Source organism: Ambystoma mexicanum, chromosome 6q (genome assembly GCF_040938575.1).
Source record: "Ambystoma mexicanum isolate Mex_15411 chromosome 6q, UKY_AmexF1_1, whole genome shotgun sequence".
NCBI classification, from domain to species: domain Eukaryota; kingdom Metazoa; phylum Chordata; class Amphibia; order Caudata; family Ambystomatidae; genus Ambystoma; species Ambystoma mexicanum.
This window is the reverse complement of record NC_090937.1, coordinates 389666135-389692612: the sequence shown is the minus strand read 5'-3', so window position 1 is coordinate 389692612 and position 26478 is coordinate 389666135.

The following is a 26478-nucleotide window of genomic DNA, read 5'->3' as shown; positions in this document are numbered from 1 at the left end:
CTGTTCCCTCCTGCTTTGGTACTTTTATGCCGAGGGATTTGCAATAGAGCCTTGTTGTTTGATCTCAGTGCTCTATTAGGTAATTTATTTCTTAATGGCCGTGTTGAGGTAACGGGGCTTTACTGGTGAAGCATTTATATACAATGCATAGAGTTTTGAAAATGATTCTGGCTTTGACATGCAACCAACGGTTTTCTCTTCTTGATGCCTAACGCCGCTCTTAATGCTTTATTCTGCAGCAGTTGTAGTTTGCTTGTGTTGGCATTGGAGGTTCCTAGTAGAAGTACATTGCAGTAATCAAGCTGAGTTCATATCAAGGCTCTGGCTAGAGTTATGCAATTGGCGGGAGTCAGGAATTGGCGGCTGAGGGCAATGAGTTTGGCTGTGTATGCTGTGGAGGAAGAGAGGGCTGAGATGTGCTTGCTCATAGTGAGGTCAGCATCTAGATATACACCAAGGGTTTTCACTTGCTTAAGTACTGGTGTCTGGGTGCCTTGTCCGGAGTTCAACAGGCACACACAGACAATGTGCTTATCTCTGTCTTCTTTTGGGGGGCAGCAGCGGGAGTGAAAGAATAGTTGGATTTTTTGATTTGGTGGAAATCCACCATCCTTTAGTTGTTGTTTTAAGAAAAAGTGTGAGCTGGGTGCCCCTGGCATCAGAAACATTTATGTATCTCCCATGACGATTTGCAGGAGCAGAGACTTCACAAAATTGAAAATATGCAACGTTAAATGTGTTTAAATTGATAGACAGTTTCACTTACCTGGCTACTTCTTGTTTTACTGTTTTTAGGTCCGCACTTTTCGTTTGTTGAGGGCACCTTGCCTGCAGAATCAGCAATATGCTCAGGAAGATGTTTCTGTTAGGATCAGACACACCATCATAAGAAGGTGCTCTGAGCCATGAGAGAAGAGAGCATCAACACAGGAATGTTGTGAGACTTAAAACACGGGTAGTATGGCTCAGTGGCAACGTGCTCATCTTGTGAGCTAGACGATGCACAGCAACACAGGTTCAAATCCGCGCTTTGAAACCCCTTTGGTACTAAGCACATTATGAAAACATAATTATATTAATGAAATGCCTCTTGGAACTAAACCCTAATTATTGGCCACCCAGGTATCACCTCAACAACATCATTGTGTTTCCTTTGCCTATGTGCAGTGGGGGGCGTGGGGGGTTTGGGGGGGGCTGCAGTGCCACCTCTAGCTGGCCAAGGTAAGTGCAGATAAAGGGTTCCAGGGGAACCAAGAAATTTCAGAGAGAAAGGGTCCCCACTTCAGAAATGGAGGTAAGTTATTGAAAAAAAGTGATTCCTTGAGTGTGTACTGTGAATGCAATGCACGTGTGTGTTTGTCTTACCCACAGAATGGATGGTTTGACAAAGACTGCAATAAAGCCTCAGCAGATCTTTTAAAAGCCCTACAATCAAGCAAGGGAGGAGCTATACATAATATTAAGTACTATAGATCGATCTATAATGCTACCATCACTTCAAAAAAGAATACGGAAATCAAAGATAAATGGGAAGAACTTGGAGTAGCTATTTGTGACCGTGACTAGGGTACATTCTGGAAGAGCTTGGCATGTGGCTGTGTAAATGCTAGCTTGGCACCTCTAATGACCATTCCAGGCCATGCATGGCTTGACCACTTTAAGGCCCTTTGTAGAGCCCACTCTGACTGGTAAGCGGGAGGAATGGTGCAGGTTACGCATAGCTCCAGCAACACTCTGTAAGTTCGGAGGTAACAGAAAAACTTGCATCGAATACTACCTGTTTTCCCGCTCTGCACGGTTCAGAGTATGACACCACATGCGAGAGTACCAGATGTGCAGTGGTGGAACGTTATCCATGCAGTACATATCAGAGACCCCATCTAATAAACACATGATGCAGTCAATGTAAAGTAATGCACACAATAATTACTGCACGATTCAGAGCTCCGAAACTACCACGGATACCACTAGTATTAACTCCTGCCAAATGGAAGTGGTAATGACGGGCAGGTGAGATCAAATGATGCACAGGTGCAGCCTGTAACCCAAACAGGATAGAAAAGGTCCATCAAAACATCACAGAACACAAAGGTCACCATGCAGCCAGGCGAACCTTTCGCTCCACATTATAAGCTAGGAGCCTGGAATTCTACACTTAACAATGCCATTAACCTCTCCTGTGAATCAAACAGGCTGCTGCCTCAGTCAGCTTGCTCCCTGACGCATGTCCGACCTTTGCCGACAAATACCTGCTTGCAGCCAATAACTGCCGGCCACCCGGCATGCCCCTTATCCAGCCCCCTGTTGCTCAGGGGCTCATCACGCTCATTTTACCCAGCTTAATCCAATGCCTCCCTTCGCCCCCACCTACCTGACCCCACTCTTAGCTCAACGGCAGTGGCACACTACATGATCAACACCCTGCCACAACTTACAACAAACTGCAACAGACTGCGCCCATCACCTGGCAGTGTGCACACAGACACTGACCACCCTTCCCAAAGCTTTCCCACCCACAACCTTACTACATAATACCTATCTCAGATACCGCACTGCCGCCAACCCTAGCCCACCTCTGCATTACGCAAATCCTACCTCTCTGGTGCACCCCTATCAATGCTAGATCCGTGGTGGTAGATGCCCCAGACATCCAGGACCTCATTGTCATCAATATAACATCGACATCTTGGCCATCACAGAAACCTGGTTTACCCCATCCACTGGTCCCTCTCTCTCTGTTGGCGTCCCTGCAGGGAACGCCATACTTTGCTGGGATAGACTTCCCTGAAAGGATGGTGGGGTTACCTTCATTCACAGGGATACCCTCCCACTGCACTCCATTATTTCCACTCAACTCCGGCATTGTGAATCTATCGCAGCTAAACCAACTGCTAGCCAAATTCTACTATTGCCTTCCATCTCATCTACTGACCCCCAGGACAAGGCACAACATTTAAACGCAACCTCACCCAACTTATTTATACCAACCTCAAACCGACTGCCCAAATCCTTATCTTGGGTGACTTTAATCTAGGCTTCAATGACCCCACTCATGCAGATGCATTAGCCCTTGCAAAATCTTCGGCCACCCTGGGCTGCAGTCAACGGATCCCGGACCCAACATACGCCCCAAGATGCACACTAGTTTGGATACTGGATCACAACTGCAACATTTCCTTAATCTCTAATCTACCCTGCCCATGGTCAGACCATCACATCATTACCTTTACCATCCCCACACTAAACATAAGGACCAAAACTAGTGCCCCACTTCCTCCCACCTTCACCTGCAGCACTCGCAACCTCACCAGTGCTCGCCTCCTCCCCCTACTCAGCCATACCATTCCCCTTCTCCACGACACCACCACCCTTGTGAACCACCACAACTCGTTGTTAGAAAACATAAATGACTCCTTAGCCCCTCTTAAAGCTTGTAAAGCCAAAAACACCAGTCAACGCAACACATGGTTCACAGCTGAGGCCACCTGCCAGAAAGACCCCACAACAGCTAATAAAGCTTACTTCTCAAACATATCTCTCCAGAGCAAGCGCACCATTCCATCCACCGAAGCTTCCACGTATAGCGAAAGAATAGCAAGCACTGTATCTAGTTCCCGAGAACTGTTCTTAATCCTCTGTGAGCTAGAAGCCCCTGCCGCCTTCCTATCCACTAATGTGGAAGACAACCTCTGTTGCAGCAACGTCCAAGACACTCTCACTAGGAAAATCACACAGCTGCAAACCAAAATAAGCACTAAACTCATAGAAGCCCAGCTACCTTTCACCCAGCTTGAATCACAAGCCCATATCTCCCCATTCAAGCTCCAACCCACCTCGATTCGTGACCTGGCCATCACAATCAAAAGGGCTTAAACCCTCCGGATACAAAGGCAGACTTTGCCCAGAATCCTGTGCTCTAGCACCTTGAAGCGTCTCTTGTGCTAGATGGGATTACCAATAAAGACCTCAGACCAAATAACCAGACAGACTCAAAGAAAGTGGCAAAGTAGCACTTTATTCACAATATAATAAAGCAGGGCAAAACTGGAAGACGTCAGACTGATGCTTGCACACTCACACACAAAGTTGATTACACAGAGGTCTTATACCTGTGTCGTCTATTATGTCATCCTACATGGCAAACTGTACAACCTATCAACAGGAGAGGTTGGTTAGGGGAACATATCCACTTATAGAAAACATATGGGTTAGTACACCATTGGCTGTCTCTTATCTGTAAGACACACCTCTAACGACCTCTTTATGCATATAATGCTGATTATAGGGGACATATTTGCAGCAGATTGCTCTATGCAACATTGTATAGTGGGTTGCCCCATAGACCCACTGATTGGTTGGCATCCCCAACTAACCTTGGACTTTCGGCTCGGCTATCAGCAAGTAAGCGAAACGAAACCCAGGTGCTTGAGTCATGTCAGATTACTCCCCACTTTCCCAATTAGTCCATCATCTCTCATCAGTCCGGCCATGAGCTAAAGTTTTCCATCTGTGGTTCACCTTGTAGCCTCCTCTCTGTTCTGGGACATTCAGCCGAGTGTGAGCACATCACTATCTTCATTCAAAGCTTAACAAATAGCCCTTGTTTTGGCCTTCAGGATCATGTGTGAAGAGACCACAAATGTGTCCAGTTCGACCATTTATTTACTGCTATTTAATTCAATTATTTTGGTTGTCATCGCTCCTCTTTGCCATTAGAGACTTCATCACTCCATCTTGTATTGACTGTATACACTTTTAATTATCCAATACTTGGCTCTTGTGAATGTTTTCTTCTTTAATCTAAGAGAACATGTCTCATGTCCATTAGCCGTCTGCTTCCCTTTGTGGTTTGCAGGTATTCCTTAAGAAAAGAATCCTTGATCCCAGGCCATCATAGACTCCTCTTCGTTTTGCACATGAAGCTGTTTTCCAGCATCTCCTGACTCTGCACTCCTGGTCTGTCTCTGAGGTAGCTGAATTGAATCTTTACATGATCCTACATCCATTTTCCTATCATGTCTGTCCTTGCCATGTTATATGTTCCTCTGTAGCAAGCTTCTACATGTTGCATCTACCTTATATTGCTGCTTCTTTACACTTATTAATCAGCAAGTTACTTTGTCTTCTTTGTATTTGATCACTTTATCATTTTGTACATGTTTCTCTTGTCGCTTAAGTTACATTGTCACTCTTAATTAATTTCATATCTTTTCAGTATGTCTTCATACATCTTCTTCATGACATCATTCTGCCCTCGTCAGAATTGGACCAGCATTACATGATGTCCAATGGTACATGCTGACATCCTTCCACATGATATCCTTCCACTCTCTCAGTGCAAGGATACATTTGATAGGGTTGTCTGAGTGAATATCGTCTTTCACACACTGGATGGGCTATAGGCATAACACAGGAAGTCCCATATGGGGTTCTTCTCATACTGTTCCAGTATGATGACGGTGAGGAGGGGAGTTGGGGAAATTGCATCCAACTGCTCCCCTGTAATCTCTTGTAAAGGAATGAGCAGAACTTCTACTTGCCCTCATCACCACCATTGTTAACTCATACTTTGCCTCCTGCTCTATACCTGCCTCGCTCAAAGAGTCCTAGGTCTCCCCTCTGCTTAATAAACACACCCTAGACCCAGCGTCCCCTACCAATTATTGGCCCTCAGCCACCGTCCCTTTCCTCCTGAAAATCATCGACAGAGCCGCATACCTCCAAATTCAAGCCTTCCTGGAATCTCACAACATCCTGAGCCCTGGGCAATCCTGCTTCCGCCCTAAACATGGAACTGAAACAGCCCTCTTGGCCCTTAAGATCCAACTTGATGACACCATGGATGCTGGCAACCTCTCTCTCCTTTTTACTCCTCAATCTCTCTGCCGCTTTTGGCCTAGTCGACCATCGGACATTCTGCCACCACCTCACTTCTTCTGGCCATTTCTCCCTTGAAGTGGCCAAATGGATCTCAGCCTTCCTGGCCAATAGAACCTCCAGAGTCTTCACCGGCAATGTTGTGACCCTACCCACTCCAACCTTCTGCGGCATCCCACAAGGCTCCTTTTTCTCACTTACCCTCTATAATGTCTACACAAAGCCCTTATTTGACGACCTCAACTCCCTCGGTATCACCTATACAAACTATGCCTATGACAATCTAATTATCATCCCTCTTTCCGGTAACCACACACGACTCCCTAAAAGTAAACACCACCCAAAAAACAATCTGAATTTGGATGGCCTTGCACAATCTCTGTCTGAATGATGAGAAAACAGAGCTACTTCTCATCGGATTCTCGCCCCATCTTGTCAAACTTGACACAGCATTCAGTCACTTCAGCATCGATGGCCACACATTCTCAGTTGCCACATCTGTAAAAACCTTAGGTGCCTACATAGACACATCTCTCAACATGACACGCCAAGTTAATCACACTGCCTTCCCCTCAAACTATGCCACGAAACTCATTACCGCAAGTAAACCTTTCCTTTCTACCAAAAAACGCCTTACGATCGCACGGCCCATCATCCTGTTATAGCTGGACTACTGCAACACAACTCTGCGGCACCTCTGAGACAACTTTAACAAACTACAAGTAATAGAGAACAAACCTCTCCATGCCTCTCTAGACCTGAGTAAGCACGACCATATCTCTGATGCCAGAAGAACTGCTCACTGGCTCCTCTCCTGAGAAAGAATGATATTAAAAATTCTTTCTATCACCCCCCGATGTCCATCCAACAATGCACCATCGTACCTAGCTCTTTCTGCTTTACTCACATGTGCCTACCCGTTCCCTTCGATCTGCTCACAGCCACTGCCTCAGCATACTGAGATTTAAGGGCAAAAAGAGCTGGCGGCTCCAGCTTCCCGGTTCACGCTGCCACCCTCTGGAAGAAACTCCCCTTTCCTCTGCAAGGGGAGCTCTCCTTCCAACTGTTCAGGAAAAAAACTGAAAACGTACTTTATTAAACTAACTACACTGTACCAATTTGTCGACCAACATTACTGTAACAGCTTACAAACCAACCTCAGTGCACCTTTCATGACTACCCACCCTACTGTAACAGCGCCTAGTTTCCCATGGCTTTAGCACGCTACTATAAATGCAATCAATAAATATAATTGAGGGCTAAACATTATTTTTGAGAGCAAGAGGGGCCAACGCCAGAGCTCTATAATAAGGAAGGAGGAGGAGGCTGGGGAAGCCACCCTTCCCCATGATCATACCATCCCCACGGGCACTATTGGATACCAAAAGCACCACACTGAATAGCATGGACAGGAACAGCATCATTGATATACTTCAGCTCTTAGAGGGCTACCTAGAAGGTTATGTCAATATCTGCACAACCATATCTCATGTACGTAAATTGCTGGATATCCTCCGTTTCTGTGCCACTGGAACAATACAGAAGTCAATTGGTATGCTGCACATCATGTCACAGTCCACATGTGCTTGCACCAGTATTGCATGTCCTCCTTCAAAATCCTTCTGATCACATCACTTTTCCTACCATTTCGGATGTTATCAATGCCATCAAAGGGCTCTTTTCTGAAATTGCCTAATTCCCTAACATAGGTAGCCTGTATGTACACATGTTTCAGGTGCATGGAAATTTCAAGCAGCAACACTCAATGTCCAGATAATCTGTGATACAGACCTCATGATCACTCACTGCTGCCCCCATTTTCCTGGCTCAACCCATAATAGGATAATTTATGCATGTAACTTAATAAAAAATAGATAGTTTATATTAGCACTCAGGGCAGGGGGAGCCACCAGTCAGGTTGTTCGGATCGTGGGCTGAATCCCACGATCCAAGTCTGCGTTCCGAGCAACCTGACGGCGGCTGCCCACGCCTGTCATCTTCCCCCACCCTCCCTTCACCTTTGTTTACTGTCCCTCCCACCCCTAGCACCACTTACCTGATTCCTTCAGAGGCGGTGGCACCCCTGCTATTGCTGCTGATATCGCTGCCGCTTTTCCTTCTGGCCGCCATGGAAATAGAAGAGGTGCTCTGCTTGGAAGCCTGTCTTCCAGCTCTGTGGAGGCCACCTTGAGTCTGTTTTTTGTATGAATGAACTGGACTCCAAGGCATCATGTTCATTCAGACAAAAAACAACACTGTCAGCACCATGCTTTACCGGATTGGCAACACAGGGTGCTAATAGCTATGATACTTGATCGAGCTGGCTGGATTGGGTGATAATGGCACCAGGGTGCATTGGTAAGGCCGTCGCTGTGCGTGGGCCTGTACCTTGGGCCCCATCACACAAAAACCACTTTCCTCCATACCAACAGATGTCCAAGGGTATCCCCTCTGGCCATAGCTTCTGACAGCATATCGTGAATCTCAGAGACAGGAGTAGAGAGACTACATTGAAGCAATAACTAGACACCCTATTCCTTAGAGAAGGGCTTTGGACTTCTCGAGGTCAGATTCTGTTGACTACACAAAACAGTCAGAGCCATAAATCATGCACCACAAAACGATAGGCACATTTCTATAGTGTGCTGTATGTTGCATAATAGATTCATCAGGTGAAAAGTATCCATGCCAACCTATGACACCATTAATCCCGACAGCAATGAAGAAGCAGAAGGGGAACATGCAGGAGGCCCCCAATGGGGTGACCGTGAGAAGTGGATCACCAGGCAACAATTAATGGACACTATTTCCTAACTTCGATTAGGAACGGAGGATCAGTGTCGTCACCACAGATCCTCTGAACATTGAAGATGTGCTGTTGGATTCATCTCAATCTGATCCCTGTCCTAGGGCTCTAATAATGACTGAATGAAGCAGTGATGAGACTGGGGACTATGGAAATTACATTGAAACACCTGCTTGATATCGTTTGTGCCATTTGAGAGATAGTAAGTGCCATGCCGTCAGTGGCATGCAGATGGAGTGCTTGCAATACCTGAACAAGCAAACATCAGAATAATGCAAGAGACAGTGCAGGACAGACAACAACTTCATTGGAGTGGGTATGGCTATATGGACGGAGAGCTGACTTTCTGGTTGTCCTTTGACTACAAACTACAGCATGCATGATGCTGAACCTATCTAGGCAATACTGTGTGAAATATTGCTGTCTCTATTCTTCCCCTACGGACATTCTGGCCCTGGACATGGGTTGCCTACAGCTCCAAGATTACCGTTGAATGGAGAGATTCACAAATACATTCCTTGTGGACTGCAGCATGATGTTCCTGATTTGTAAATGTGTTAATATAGATTCTTCAACACGACATATAAGCTTTAACATACCCCTCCATCCCCATCCGTACCCACTTAACCAACCCAACACACTTATTCTTTCTCACCAGTGTCTATCCACTGAACCAATACCATCACCCCATTCCTTCCCCACTGCCACCCACTGAAACAACCACAAAACACCCTCTTCCCACCAGCCCATCCCAGAACCTCGCGCCTTGAAACACTTGTGTATAGGCGCGTTACAAATACCATATCATAACCAACCCCAACCACCTATAATCTCTCTACCCCGACTCATAAAACGAACATCAACATAGCCCTCCATTCCACACCCTCACCCAGTGAACTAAACCCATTACACCACTCCATCCCACATCCCCAACTTCTCAACCAACCCCCAAAAAAACATCCAGCTCACATTCTCACCCTCAAACGAACCCCCACGGTATTACCCCCCCACCCCCCCACTCCTCATAACAGTGTTCTTAAGAAATCAAAGTTGACATACTCTTTCCCTATACTGGGTTGGCTGGTGATGGGTTGGACAGTCATGATAACCAGCAAAGAGTCTTGAGTGGGCTTTTTTGTTGTGGATGGGTTTGGTCCTGAACAATTGCTCGTGTATGTGGACCGCTGAGTTCTTACCTCTCTCCTCTATGTCAGACAACATCTGGAACACATGAACTGTTTCCTCTTTCTCTGGTTGGGTTTCAGATGTATAGCCTAAGCCAGAGATGTGTGTGAAGCTTGCACTATGCTGGCCCACCTGTTCCCAAAGCCTGAGATGGTCTTTTAAATGTAGAGCAGAATTACGGACTTCCTTATGCCACGTTCTTCTTCCCGGTCATGCCAGGCCTTCAATGCCCAGGTTGAAATGAGGATTGAAGCATGTTGGGTATCCTTTAGGTCATAATGGCCAAAAATCTGACCCTTCCAGTTGCCCATGGCAAGGGATTTGTACCGAGTCCTTATATACCCAGTGGATGATAGTGGGCATTCGTGTATATCATCAGGATGGAGGGTATGCTGCTGAGACACCTTGCAGGTCTGCATTTTCAGGCACATCCTGGATGCCTGAGTTATCACAATTCCCTTTCTCCAAAACATACCGTGGCTGAAGTTTGCCAGATAGGGTGTACCTCATCACTTCCTCAACCGCTCCAAGTGGGCATTGTGCCTGGAGGGGGCTAAGCAGGGTGGGGAGGGATCTTGCTCATCGCCTACCTCCCTTTACCCACACGGTATACAACTGCCAACTCTTAATTGGTGGACTTGCTGGCTGGTTGGATTAGAGGGTGTGGTGGTTGTTGTGGTGGTAGCGACACACAGCCGTGAGATGACACCCTGCTGGTGGTATAAGGGACACTGCTGCCAGGGGTCACCCTGGTGGTGATGTTGATAAAAGCACTGCTGCCAGATAATGCCATGCTGGTAGCATGGGTTTCGGAGTTTGCCAGTTCATTGTGGACACTGGAGAACTTGGGATTATAAGTGGCATGTGGTCAGTCGCATCAAATCAGATAGCCTAACGGGTGCATACAGCCATATATTCTTTATGACTAACAGTAGTCAGATGCTTGGATGCACACCCTTGCCTGTTTTTGCAAGGTTGCCCTGTGGCCATGATACCTCCCTATCCCTATCCTTTGTTAGCATGACAAATAGCAACTTATCCTGGCTTTGATTGGAAGTGTAGGTGCTACTATTAGATGCATTCTGTGTGGGTGCCACTTAGAGGCAGAGTATCCTGTGGATGGTTTATTGCCTGGGACCAATCAGGAAGTTACACTCCCTGTCCGAGTAGTCTCTTTAGAGAGTGTGATTGATGCATTGGCAGGGCATAACTGTTGAGATATTCTGATGTAGGTAACCTGTACTTAACATATTTGCCGTTCACGCATGTCTGTCTTTGCAAAAAAGGAAGCATGTGATTGTTGCATTGCATTTTGCTGTTGCATTGTCGGGCATTCAGTGTTTCATGCATTAGCACTGTTCTTTGGAACTTGTGGTAAGTTGATAACTGTGCTGCTCGCTGCTACCTTCTATCCATCATGACCCTTGCATTATTGTGTTTGTGATAACAGGACTGGTGTGCTTCCCCTGAGCATATGGTTTGTTTTCCTTCTGGTACAAGATGAGGCAAGATCTCTGGCTATACATGTAGTTATCCTGTTCGGCTCTGTTTCATGATCATGCATCACAGGCATTGCATGGAAGTGACATGTGATGGACATGTGTTATGTGGCAATATCAGGACTGCTACCTGCGGCTTATTCTGAAACATTGTGTAACCCTGCATATACATTTAGAGGGGAAGGTGTAATCTGTAAACTGAAGGAAAAAAAAACGAAAATGCAAAAAGGAAATATAACCGTTCTACATGTTGTTACTTCGATCTGTTCATTATGCATGTGGTCCGCAGGTGTGTTTGATCTTTTTGTTTGGGATGGGGCACTTTGTGTCTGGGGTTTAGATATGTCTTTTTTCCTTCATATTGGTAGGTAAATGTGTCCTAGTGCATTGCTTTGTTATTTTAATAAAGCATTTTGTCATCTATTTGTTTTGCTTTCACAAAATTGGGGATTGGGTTGTTTGCGCAAACTTCTTTTTTCGTATTTCTTGTTCGCTTCTTTCTTATTTAATTTAGTTCTTGTTTTGTTCTACTTGAACCTCTTATCTTCTATCGTCATAAAGAGGCTGGAATTGGTCCAATTTTAGTGCATTCGGCCAGATCCGCTTTCAGGATTTTTGCTGTAGCAATTGACCAAGAAGTTTTTCCACCATTACTAGGCGACTCCACCATACTTCTTCTTCTCGTAGAATGCATGGTTCTAGTAAGGGCCCAAGGTAAGCTTTTCTGAGTTGCTGGGTCCCTGGGCAGGTCATCAAAAAAGTGCCTAATTGATTCAGTTGCAGACACGTCTTTACAGAGTCGGCATGAGTTGGTTGAAGATCAGCCTCTCAGGGCGCAGATTTCGTTGGTGGGGAGTACTTTTAAGCGAGCCCTTAGGAAAACATGTCTCAGTGATTTATCTGGAAACCTCTTGACAGGTTGGTCTATTGTATGAAGCTTTTTGGTCTGCAGAGGAAGATGGCCGAGTAGCCAGTTTTTCCCGGCTTGTTCTAGTGTTTCACTCCAGTCTGCCTGATCCATTTTCCGCTTTACCTTTGTTGGATTCTGCACCAGGTCTTCTTCTGAGCACCCAATGTGTTCTAGTTGAGATCTTTTCCTTACTGCCTATGTTGTTAGCATCTTGCATCCACCGCCCTTCATTTCATTATTTATCATGTTGTAGAGAGGAGGCGATTCTGGTATTATCACTTTCCTGAACAACGCCATCTCGCTTGCTTCAATAATGCTTTCAAGGATAGGAGACCCAGTTCTCTCCTGATTGCTGGAACGGAAGTCGTGTTTGGAATTTGCAGAACCTTGCACCAGAAATGGCCTTTCAATTTTTGCCATATGCCTGAGGGAATTGTAGACGTAGCTTCACCTCCATATGCCATGCATGGGACGACTTTGGCCTCGTAAAACTTTAAAACTGGTATCAGAGAGAAGCCCCATATTTTCTGTCTATTACACTGGCTTGCATGGTTAGTTTACGCGTCTTCTCCCATAGATGGATCTGCATTGTTGCTTTGCATTAAGAGCTGTCCACCGTAACGCCCAAATAATTGAAGTCCCTCACCACTTCGATGTTCGTGCTTTCGAGGTTCCAGCGGGATGTCTTTTTTTTTGTTGATGCTTTTTCTAAGATCATTATTTTTGTTTTTTCTTTATTTATCTCGAGATTGTTCTTAGATATGTAGGATGCCAAGTTGTTCAGTTGCCTCTCAAGACTGATCAAGGTCTGGTCTAAGAGGATGATGTCGTCTGCTTATAGTAAGTGGGAAATCGATGACTCCCCAATTTTAGATGGAAAGGCTCTGATGGTACTAATCTCTTCTTTGTAGTCACCCAAAAAAGAGATGAACAATGCCAGCGCGAGGGGGCATCCCTGTTTTACCCCTCTGTATGTAAGTATTTTGTCAGACAGGAGCCCTTTTTGGTTTAGCTTCACTCTCATTGAGGTCAAAGAATGGAGAACTTTGATTGGCTCTAGGATTTGCGTTGGGTAGTTCCACTTTCCCAGTTTTGACCACAGCGTTGCTGTGGTCAATCTGGTCGAAAGCCTGGGTGAGATCTGTGAAACCGAGGAACACCCTTGTTTTTCCAGTCATGATCTTATTTTTTATGATGCTCAGCATCCTAATGTTGACCGTGGTACCCAAGTTTTTCGTGAACCCTGCTTGAAAGGGATCAGCGCTCGGGGAAGTTTTTGCCCATTGTTGAAAACTTCTCAGGAGGAGGGAATTGTAGATCTTTCTAATCATATCCAGCAGGGATATTGGGCGGTAGTTGCAATGATCAGACCTGTCTCCCTTTTTAAAGATCGTAACTCCCACGGATGAGGTCCAGGACCTTGGAATAGACCTTGACTGGCAGCATTCTTTAAACACCAGACTGATGAAAGAGGCCCATTCCACGTGGTGATTCCTTAAGTCAAAGTTAGTAACCCTGTCTGGACCCGGGGCTCTGGAGAGTTTGAGTTTCCTTATAGCCTCTTCGATGTTGTCCTGGTTGGATAAGTCTTCCCAGTCTGTTTTCCGATGAATAACTAGAGAGCTGGTTGTTTGAGGAGGAAGTTGAAATAAGACGGTAAAGTGGGACTTCATCTTTCTTCAGGCACGCTGTTTGACAGTGTGAGCTCCGGTGTCCGATCCACCGCTGTGACCAATGACCAGAAGTCTCGAGAATTTTTTCCTGACAGTTTCCTCAGCATCTCCTCAAAGCCTTGCTGGTAGAGAGATCCTCGGTGGAACTTCAGGCAGGATTTATACTTCTTTAGTTCTTCTTGGAGTTTTCTCTGCAAAGGAGCTGAGTTAGATTTTAATACCTGTCTCTTTAGTTTCCTAATAGTTCGACGTTTAACCACCAGCAGTTTGTCGTACTGGTGGAGAGGTGTTTGTTTTGAACGCGTCGTTTTAGGAAAGCTGGACTGGTATGGGATTAATAATGGTTGCTAATCCATTTGCGAGGCGGCCCCTCGTTCTTTCATGAAAACTTGGCTTGCGTAATTTGCTGTGAGTAAAGCATTTTGTCATCTATTTTGCTGCAGTAGCGGGTCAGAGAGGGCTTGTGTGCGAAATGGAGGGTGTTGGTACCTCCTTTTCACAGGGGAGTCCAGGTCTCACCTGAGGAGAAGTTGGGGGTTTTCTGACAACGACCCCCGTCCCTGCGTGCAGGACTATGGTATGGTCCTGGGAGAAAAAGGAAAGCGTGTGCTTGAAGTAGTAGAGAGAAGCGGGAGAAGAGGGATTGAGGCTGGTATCTGGGGCAGACGGTGAGGCCTCTCATGTGCCAAGGTCAGGCCTGTTCGGTGTGATTTTGCCCAGACTCCCACTCCAGGAGCCACTGCGATTTACGAGCCAGAGCGGGGTGGGCTTTGCTCTCTGCCCGCTCTTTGGCCTGCACCGTGTGCTCCTGGCGTGGCTCTCCTCTGACAGACATTAATCAGAGCGGGTTTGTGGCCATTCTCGTTGTGCACACATTAGGTAGAAACAGGGAAAGGTTTCAGGCAGGGTTGCCTGTTGAGCGCTTTGTCCATCTACGCCGACTCCCTGTTCAGCTGTCTGTTCGGGTGACGGTTGGTATAAATGGTGAAACGGAGAGTAAGAGAGAAGAAAAAAAAACACTTCACGTGCGGGCAGTTTTCTGTCGCCTAAAAACTGTTTGTAACCCTTATTTTAGTCCTGGGTTTTCCCGCCCCAAGGCGATGAGAGCACTCGAGTGAATGATAATGACAGATAGCGAGCAGTTGATTGTGAGTCATATAGAGTTCCTTTGAACTGGCTTGCAGTTTCTTTACAACCTGAGTACAGTCATTTATGAATATGTAAACTATGTCTTTCCGATCTCGTCTGTATGAGGAAAGGGGCATTGATCAATTTGTATTTCTTTTTGGGGTTCATCGCTGCTTGTATCATGGGCAGTTGTTTCGGGGTGTGGTAGACCTAAGCTCTGGTTTACTCCACACCTTATTCCGGGCTTGGGTGTGTTTAGAAGAATTCCTGCGCTTTATATTCATCTAGGGCAGGTTGATGGGTTCCAGTTTGGGCATCCAAATACATGAGCGTGGACTGAGGAAAACTCTCCAATTGTTTTCAGTATGGTTTCTCTGGTTTCGCTGCCACAGTTGGCTTCATTTTACACTCACGGCAGACAGGAGGACCCTTGAGTGTTTAAGTGGAAATGTATGACCAGTTCACAGGGGGACACACAGTGCACATTGATACCTCCCTAGTGGTTTGACCAACAGCACACAGTTGAAACCTCCCTCATTATCTCTCTCGAATACTGAGTGCCAGATACGGCCAACGTTTAAAGTTCAGTGCCGTGCTGGGAGGGCAGTTGTTAAATCTTAATTGTTGTTATGGTGTCTCTTGTGGTATATGTGGAGTTGTATGTTACTTGTGTCAGTAGCCTGGTTGGTAGACTGCAGCTACCATATTTGTCTGGCTTTCCTATTAATGTGCTAAGTAATTGATAAAGTGAACACAAGGAATGTAAGGTTTGGAACCGAAATCCATGCCGAAATACAGTCTATCAGTATTCCAATGTGTTGCTAGAACATTCAAAGACTGAAAATATGATGTTTGTGTTTAGTATAATTTAACCAGCGCATATCATGAGCACAAAGAATGTGCGGCCTGTTACCTAGTCTACTCAGGATTTTAAGAGAAAAAAAATCTAGTGTTATTTATATATTTATAGATATTTATATATATATTGAATCCTCAAGGTATCTGGTAACTGTACCAATCTGTCCATTTAAGTAGGCAGTATTGTTGTTTAGGGTAGTAGCATAGTTCATGGTACACAGGTCTTGGAGTGGTGTGTGAAATGAGAAGTTGTTGAGATCATGTTGCTATATTTATTTATTTAATGTAAAGTTGCCCACCTGGTTCTTTCCATTTCTTTGGTCTGCTTCATTCTTTTCAACGGCTTGTTTCCCTCGGATGAAGGGCATTTACATTTTGTTGGGATAAAGGGTTATGGGGCTTGTCCCGCATTCAGCCCAGTTATGTTCATTGAGCAGTGCCTATAGTTGATGTGTCGTCCCATTATTCACCCCGGATTCACAGCTCACGCATGTGTGCAGTAAGGAGTAAGTCTATTACGCTACATTTTTCACAGGTTGCTTATACAGAATATGTTATTTGTGCCAATGATTGGCACCCCATTACAGGTGTAGGACTTACTGGCCACCCTTACAATTATCTCACCCATTAATGACATTAGTGTTAGGGAGAAATGCTTCATTCTGTACTCACCAGTAGCAATCAGTGGCCTGGCTCTATTTTTAGCAGTGCCAGTGCACTTCACACCTGTGGTGTCTTTGACACTGGTAGCGTTTGCTGTCATGCATCGTCAGCCTGCGACAAGGACAGCTAGATTGATGTAGTGCGGGACGGTTGGCCCCTCCCATGTTGTCATGGGGCCCAGTCCAGTCAGGAGATATTACACTACCCAGATTGCCCAGCAGCAGGGAGTCACATTATAAATGTGATGTCATACCAGTGCCACAAGAGCAGTTGTCCACGTTACGAATACCACAGAAGTCAAGCTGCTGCATTTGGTGAGCTGAAATCTTCTCAACATTTCGCTAAAACAGCTTGTCCAGGGTTGTTTATTTTCTGAATCCTGTGTGACTCTGGTAATTTGACTTTTAGATTTACTTGGCTCTCCCTGACTTGGCTTGACGTTTTGACCAGGGGAACCTGGGCTCCGGAGCACCCGCATATTTGGCACCCCTCATTTTGACTCTGCAGTTGCCTTCCTTGTGAGGAATATTCTCTCCCTCAGTGCTCTGCTCCTTTCATTAAGGGGTGTACTTTTGGGGTATTCTTTGTCTCCAGCTGTGGTCTCCTCATATTCTGCAGCTGCACCATTTCCCCATTATTTCCATACAAGCAGTCCTGTAAGTAGGAGAGGTATGTAAATGAGAGAGGCTCCACAAAGTCTCTTTTGCTGCCCTTCTCCCAATTCTCCTTCACTAGAAAACATGTTGACACTGAACATCCCTAGTTTGGTTGTCTCCTGGATAAAGAATTGGCTCTTCATTTTTCTTTTAAATTCAGCAAGTAGAGCACGCACCATGTCAAGTTTGCATCTAAGAGTGGGAACCTTCTGCATTCTGGAATTTTGACTCTTGCCTTCTAATCCCCTTGCATTGATCCTTTTTGCTTCCAGGGTCAGGTCCGTTCTGAGTAATTTTTTATTTTTCTCCTGAAGATTTAGAGAAGGGGATCTCTGGCTTATGGACTCAGGCATTTCAGGTGGTGGAACAACTCACACAGGTCTTCAGTGTTCCGCTCTGCGGTATAGTTCTGTGGGATCAGGGAAAGGGCAAGAGGGAGGTAAGCCTTTACTGTCAATTGTTTAACCATTCGTGTTTCTTCCCTCTGGAACCTGGGAGACAGTTGTGACACATTCTGCTGCCTTTTCGCCTGACTCCTCCTCATAAACGTCAATTCTGCAGTTTGTGTGGTGCAGTCGGGAGAAAAGTCTGTTGCCCTCCAGGATTGATTACTTCAGAGTCGTGACATTTGCCTCACCTGGCTGATCGGATCAGGTATTGTGCCCATTCCTGTCCCATGGCATGATGGGGTCAGGAATTGTGCCTTTCCTGTGGACAAGAGTTCCTGTCTGTTCTCTGAGAGGACAGTACAGTCACAGAGCTTCAGATTCTCACATCTCTTCTTGGTGTCCTTGGTGATTCTGGGTTCAGCGGACAAAGTCGCCATTTTGATCCGCAACCGGTCTTAGAGCTGTTCCCACGTGCTGGGGACTGGTTTGGCCTTCAGGCCGTCGACCAACCTGATCACCTCCTTTACTTCTTCTGCTAGAACATCAAGGTGCTTCTCACAAAATGTTGCTCTTTGCTGGTAGCTACACCCACTTTTGGTCCTGTCCCCAGCATCCTGTCCTTCACTAATCTTGCATGGATGGCGTTTTGGTGCTGGGATGCAGCATGGATCGAGAAAGCAATAATAGCTGCTGAGCAATGTATTTCTGTGCATGTCTGGTATTTATGCATACATTAACAATGGATATACATCAAGTGCATTGATACTGCATGCTATATAATGATGTTATTGCATCCGTTATTTACCGTCACAGTACTCATGGTGGAAAAGGCATAATCATACAGTGTGTCTCCCATCACCCACCAACACTTGTTGTAATGGTAACTAACGCATGGTAAAATTCCAGCTGTTTTATCGCACTTCTCGTATTGATGGTCTTTACGGTCAACAGACAAACAAATTATAGCACTGTTGGATATCAAAGGTCCTAGCAACTCGAAGCAATACTCATTTGTTTTCAAATAATGTGTTTCATCCCTGACTTTGCAATTAACCTGTTATGTAATGGAAATATATTCAACATTAGCAAAAAAGAAGAGAATCCAGGACTCAGCGCCATCAAGATGTGTGTATGTTTAATTATGATGCATAATCACACATTTAGTAAAAGCCCATGTACGATAACATGTTTCGGCTCTCCTGAGCCTTTTTCAAATCTGGGCCATAGTTGCAAGAAACCAATCCATAGGACTCTTGTCCCTGTAGTAGTAACAGGGTATAATCCCCAATATAAAGTCTGATTCCTGAGAACAGAATGGCACACGCGTCGGCAAAGGCTTGGATTGGTTTCTTGCAATACACACATCTTGATGGCGCTGAGTCCTGGATTCTCTTCTTTTTTGCACTGTTTATGGTGACGGTTAGGCTTTATTACCGTCTGGATACAGTGACCTGCGACATCCTGGAGCTTACTTCATGGCCATAAGGATATGGCCTCCCATCAATAACAACAACAGATATTAACTCAAGGGATTGTAAGGTGTCGCCCTTCAGAGCAACGTATACTAAAGCCACACTTTTTTCAGTATATTCAACGTTATTCATTAAATAATCCACACATGGTGATGAATTGGATTGGTCCATTCTCAATATAACTTCTTTGGCCACTAAAATGAAGCCAGATTCTCTTTTGTTCTGAACTATTTCCCTGTCATCATGGAGAATATTGGTCAAACAATAAATGGCATGTCTGGCTCAAGCATGCCAATACTTCTAGTACCAAACACTCTCTCTTATACATTTATAACAGAGAGCAGTACACTCTGATGTTAATTTTCATTTGCTCAAGGTCCCCACTGCATGGCAGGGTGCTTATTTCTTCCACAAAAAACAATGAATATTGAATGACTCATGTAACCATGATTCTGCCAAACCGAAGGAAAGGTAGACATCTTCAGGCAATCACTGTGTCCCTTCGAAGCTGTGTTGCTGGCCTGGGTGTTAAGTCTAAGCAGGTTCCAGAAAATGTGTGATTTGTCCAAGTCACTGTCGTTTCTCATTGCAAGAAGTGCAATCATCTTAAACTGCTTTAATCTCTGAAGGTTTTGCCTGTCATGCTTTTCAAAAGGAGCAGGTGTCATAAAAGCAGGTTGCTTTGGAACCAGGATTGAAATGTTTCTAATCCCACTAAGAAACCAGATGGTCCAGACAAGAGTAGTGATTAAGTGATAAGGCCCACGGCTGTAGGAAATACAGTGTGTTAAATGTCCAGGAGAGTGATTCATTTGTATGATTGAAGTAGAGATGGTAAGCGATTATGGCTTGGCCATGGCCAAGTTATTATTTCTATTTGTCCCCAGCTGTGGGAATGGGTAATTTGTTTTGACCATCAATTTTGTTCATTGTGCAACAAACATAGAGCGTTTGATGTGTGAAGGATAAAAATGAGAGCACAAGAAGAATCTCACACCCATTCAAACATGGCAGCTAAGAAAATGTTTTTCCGGTGGCCGCAGGACAATGGTCCCATATAGCTGTCATGAATTCCTATTGAAAGCGGGCAGGGGAGGGCTGTGGATTTAGCAAGACGATATCGAGGCCAGTGAGGGAAGGAATACACCTGGGCAGGTGCAAGTGGGGACCCGGGAAACATTGGAAGCATCCACGGGGGCCTCAGATATTGCAGGAGCCATCAGAATTCTACAAACATTGAGATACACTAGTGCATAATGCACTGAATCCCTGGATACTGATTGGCTGTAAAGATCTGAACGTTCCGCACTGGCTGCTAACTTACTTTTGTATCGATGGTGCATCAAAGGAGAAGCTTCTACAGAAATATACCTGCATAACCTTTATTTTTCTTCTCTTGGCCCCACAATTGTCTCCTAACTGGTAACTGTGGGATGATATGTATATTGGGGGTGATGCCATTGTCAAAACCACTGCTTGAGTTTCCAGAGAGAATGCATTTGGAGACTCTGGTCTCAGCTATATATCTTGCTTTTTCAGATAGTTGATAATTGATAAAGTAGCAGATATGACAAGGTGAAAAGGCTAAATGAGATATGCTTAAGTTTAGAAAATTAATTGATCCTTCATTGATCACCAATTAAAGTGTACAAAGAGCTAAAAAGAAGGATTTATTGTGGATCATAAGTTAGCGTCTGGTTCTACCTGCAGGGAATGGCCCACTTGTCCAAGTTACCAGGCCAGAGGTAAACAAGAATCTTTAACATGGACTTTTGGTGCCATTAACGGGTGCTAGAATTTACTGCCACACCTACTTTTGCCATTAGAATGCTGACACAGCATCCAGTGCACAAATGGTAAAGGCATATCTTTTGGAGAAGTATTCATTCCCCCAGCCAAACATGATTAGAGTATGTCAAGTGCTCTTCAATAATGATGAAAAACATGGCTGCCATAAAAAAGAAGCAACCCATTTCATGACAGAAAGAGTCCTCTTTCTAGTTTCAAAGCAGCAAGTGTGCAGCCGAGAAGGGGCAGAAAGGTTGGAACAAGGAAGAGAACATAAACCACAGGTAAGTAACAGATTTTTAGAAAATCATGGCAGAGAGTGTGGTTCAGTGGGTGTAGAGGATGAACAGGAGCAGACACGACTGCTTGGAACACATCCTTATACCACCAAACACAGCAACGTTCGGAGAAGTCTCATTGGCTGACAGTAAGGAGCCAGGTCTGACTATCCAAAGAAACTTCCCAGGAGCTCAACCTGTCCATTTAAATAGAGATGGTCCGGAAGAAAGGGGAAACAACGATAACAGATAATTGAGTCCCTATTTGATGTTAATTGATAAAAAGGGTAGCTTTACACATGCGGATAAAAATAACAGTGACTGTCACTCCAGAGATGTGACGGTCCATGTAGGCTACTGATATAGGCAGGACAGTGGATTCCACTGGCTGACCAAGCCTTTTATGAGAAATCAAATAGAGAAACTTTGGAGCAGAGTTCGTTTGACTAGAACAAAGGCCAACATTTTAACATTTTGAAAAACATATGACCACATAGAGGTACATTTTGCATGCTTTATAGCTCATTGAATCTAAGTACAGTACATCACAAGTAAGGTAAAATGTAGAAAATCCCCAGTTTTTTTATGCAAGTGTTTGTTAGCTCTTTGCCAGGGTTAACCACATTGCCATGTTCGGTAACAGGCTTGTTGGGATTTGGAAGAGTCACACTTCAGTAAACGCAGTATAGGTCTCCTTCTGAATCATGCAAGGGAGACGGTCAGGATTCAAATTTGTTAAGCAGAGTGCAGTCCTGATACAGTCTGGTTAGAAATTAAGATAAGAACTTTGACTTGGCAGCAAGTGCTGCCAGGAATTAAAGCACATGGCAAAATTAAACACATGGGTACATTGCGGGTGGGGCTCTTTATGTGTTTCTAACCTGGGTTACTAGATGCTCAACTCTTTTTAGTGTCAGAGCTCACAAGAGCAATGTTCTCTAAGCTTAGAGGCATCATGGAACATTTTGGAGGAGCTGTAGATGCATTGTAGAGGAGCTGTAGCTGGGTCATAGAGGAGCTGTAGATGGATCATAGAGGAGCTGTAGATGCATCGTAGAGGAACTGTAGTTGGATCGTAAAGGAGCTGTAGATGGATCTTCTAGCAGAAGCTGAAACCTTGAGCCCTTGAAGAGTAGGAGACTCATTATGACTGTGGTGGCAAAACAGCAGGAAAGCTAATTCCTACCAGTTTTACCAATCCAGTTCAAATAGAGAGTATATGCAGATTTTCTACTCAATCACTGTGCAGAAAGTCCAAATGAACACAGCCAGCAATACTGCTCAGAGTTCCCTTGCGGTTTCACTATCACCTCTGAGAAGAAAATCAATCTGTTGCAATGCATGTGGAAAGCATATGAATCATCAGAGGTTGAATGAAGCACAAATCGGTTCTTCAATAATACCAATCAACCAGAAAACCACAGTAAACAGACAACACCTTTTAAATCATAGAAAGTAGTTAAGCAATAATGGAATGTATACTCATAACATTGACATCCATGGTTACCAAATCACAGTCCGATATTTGCAAGGATACTTGCTAACAGAATTGAATCCTACCTCCCCAAACTAATTAAATCAGACCAAGTTGGTTATGTAAAAGGGAGAAAAAGCTCCTCAAATGCAAGACTCTTACTGGACGCCATGCATCTTATAGCAAAAGACAAAACAGATAAACAAGGTTATGCCACCATAGTACTTGATGTTGAAAAAGCTTTCTTTCGGGTGGGCTTGGAATTCTTGTTCCAATCTTTACACTGGCATGGCTGCGGAGAGGGTCATCTCGCTGGTCAAACTTCTATACTCCAATCCCAAATCCTCTTTGTTAATGGTAAATTATCATCTTTCTTACCCTTTAAAAGGGGCGCAAGACAGGACTGCCCTCTTTCTCCCATTTCATAAGTTTTATCTCTTGAGCCTTCATTACAACACATAAGAATGGACTCTCAGATTCCAACTTTAATTTGTGGTAAACATGAATTCAAAATTGCAGCATACGCCGACAACATTCTTATTCTCCTAAAGAAAACAAAATAACATACCCCATGCCTATTTTCAGTCCTCAATTATTTATTATTAGCCTCTGGTTATAAATTAAATAAGGACAAATCAGAGATCTTACCTCATTAACCATGTTGTCTCAAGCATGAAATTGATATGTTCGGCTTTAAATGGTGTGCCAAGTCATTTAAATATTTAGGTCTACTCTATACCTCTTCCACTAGAAGTACCATAACATTAACTCTTCATCTCTTCTTCTTAGACTCAAGGAACTTACCTCTCTGTGGTCTCTCCTACATCTTGCTTGGTCGGGGCTTCGTGAAACTATTACGATGATGCTTTCACCCATCATTCTCTACTACCTTCAAATGCTTCCCATCCCACTTCCCATATCCTTCTTCTCTGCCATCAACTCTATCCTACTCAATTTCTTATGGGGCATTGGTAAAAAATAAAAGAATTTCTGTCAGCAAGCTTAGAACCCCCCTAGAACATGGTGATGTCAAGTTTCCAGACTTCAATCAATGCTATAATGCATTCCTTACTAAACAATCATGTATCTGGCTTACTTCCCTGAAACAGAGGACCTCCCTTACTGGTTTATTCTTGAAAGGAAGTTAACCACACATATCAAATCTATGATTTGATCTATATGTTTGGATCTTTATCTACTATACTTACTAACCCGATTAAGGCAGCGGTTTCTGCCCTCAGAACCTTTCTCTTCCAAACTACCCGCTCGCTGACCCTCAAATTCTCAGAATTTCTATGGAATAACAAATATATTACATTCAACAACAAGCCACTTTACAGGAAGTCCTGGATTAGCAAAGGTATTAGATTCATTTATCAAATCTATCACACTACTGGCTGGGCAGCCTTCCAAGGTTTGAAAAAAATATTTTCCTTACCCTCCTCAGGCTTTAGCTTTTACAATAAATTAGTTAACGCGTGCCTAACCTTCTTCACTTCACTCAGAATGAGCCCATTCCCAACCCTACAAGAATCCTGTTCATGCCTTCTAACCCGAATATCAAAGCGGCTCAATTCTTTAAATTAGGTACCAAAGATTATCCTACTGATAGATGGTCTATCCAAGTCCAATGGTAAATGGATTGTGCAAAAGGGTTTGATGACAAAACATGGGAATTACTATGGACTAAGGTCAAAACTGTCTCCACTGCTGCCAATATTTTGCAAAATCTACTTTTCCTTCTTCACAGGGCCTTTACAACCCCAGTGCACCTGTTGAAAACCAAATTTGGAATAGATGGAAACTGCTGGATTTATGGCAATATCTGTGGATCCTATAGTCATATCTTCTTTCAGTGCCCCTTTGGACAATCATTCTGACGAGAGATGTGGTCTCTCTTGAACATCATGTTTACGGTTATTCCTCCCCTAACATTCTCAAACATACTCCAGGGGAGCATAGCCCTTGAAAGTAGGACAAAAACCACCCCACCTAAGGTCTATATAACTTAATTATTGCAATTGCTATTAAGCTCATCACAACCAACTGGAAAGACTCTAAAAGCCTATCTGTTAAAGGTTGGTCGGACAATGTATGTCACATTTACAGATTGGAACACTGCATGGCAGTACGTCTTAATGCTAGATCCGAACATGATGTTAAATGGTCTTTTTTACTGAGTATCTATCTTATCACAATATGTCCACTCATGGTTCATGAATATAAACTGTTCCATTGCTTCAAATTAATGATTAAATGTGTATAATTAAAACCTTTACCCAACTTTTATTGTTTTGAATGCTTCCCACGCCTCCTTCTCCCTCCACTCACTGTTCGTCCTTAGTATGTCTACCCCTCGTTTGTCCCATCATAATCTTCAGATGATGATTAGATCATTAATCTTGTTGACTACTGTATGCATACTATACTGTTATTATTGCCTCCTTACTGGATGGTTTCTGCTAATCTTATCACTATGCATGCTTCTCTTCAACACTCTTTGTTTATGATATACCTACTGATAAATTGATCTAATCATTTATGTCATTGTTATTATTATTAAATAATTAATAAATAATCATTAAACTAAAAAAACTAAATCATTGTCCTACCTGCCTGACTGAGCAATGCCATCGTGTATGCCAGTAAAATAAAAATAAAAACATGAGAAGAAATGCAATCTCAGATTAGAAGCAGTGCCACAAAGGAGTTGTACTCACAATGTGAAGAAACCTTATAAAGAACAAACAGAATACCTACTGAAGTATCTGCTCCATAGATTTACACCACAGTTATGTTATTCCCCTTCTCATCTCCAATTAGGTAGAGATCACTAAATGTTTCTAAAAACAAACAGATAGTAAGAGATTTAGGAGGTGAAAGAAGAGGGAACATTTCAAAAGATATTCCCTCATAATATCACTTGCATTTCTTCTTGAAGATAACCCCATTTTGGTTTGGTCTCAGAGATAACCAGGCATAAACTGGAGTCTGCAAAAAAACTATACTACACATGAGAAACTGAGTGTAATATACACAACTGCACCTAACAACATTGTGACACATGATTACATCATAGTCGAAATGATGTCACAGCATGACACCATCTCTTGTAGTAAATATTCTAGTTCTGAAAGCATTCTTTCTAAAATGCTATAATAAGAGGAAACATGAATCTATATCAGTTTCTGCAAAAGGATTACTACTTGGTTACAATATTTTAGAAAAGGGGCATCTTGCCCTATTTGCATTTCACTACTGATAGTGAAAATGAATGCTTGGCCCAAACAAATGGTGTACAGATCTAAGAGATATACAGGTACACATTGTCAATCAATGAATTGTCCAGAAATAAAAAAAGAAAAAAGACAAATCTAAAAATGTCCTACCCAATTGGCTTCTTATTGTTCTTAGGGAAAAATGTTTGCAGAATTTTATCCATTAGCTACAAGTAATACAGTTAATGACAACATACAATTCACTCTTACATTGTTGAATTAGGTAATGCCAAATTCTGTGGTGGTAAATATTCAACTACAAAACATTGAACATTACTTTGAAATCCTCATTCATCCCATGCAGAATTACTGAGTTTAATCTGTCAATCCAAAATGCTTACCTTTGTAGTAACAAACACTATAGATTAATATTGCAGGCACCAGTCCATACTACTTCTACAATTTGAAACTTTATTTGCCATATTTGATGTTTTCCTTCCACAAAATGTTTTGTAACAGAAGATGTAATGTTCTTAGTGCATAGATTCTAACAATGTTCATCCCAACACTGTTTAATCCTCCTACTTGACTGCCTAACGTAGTA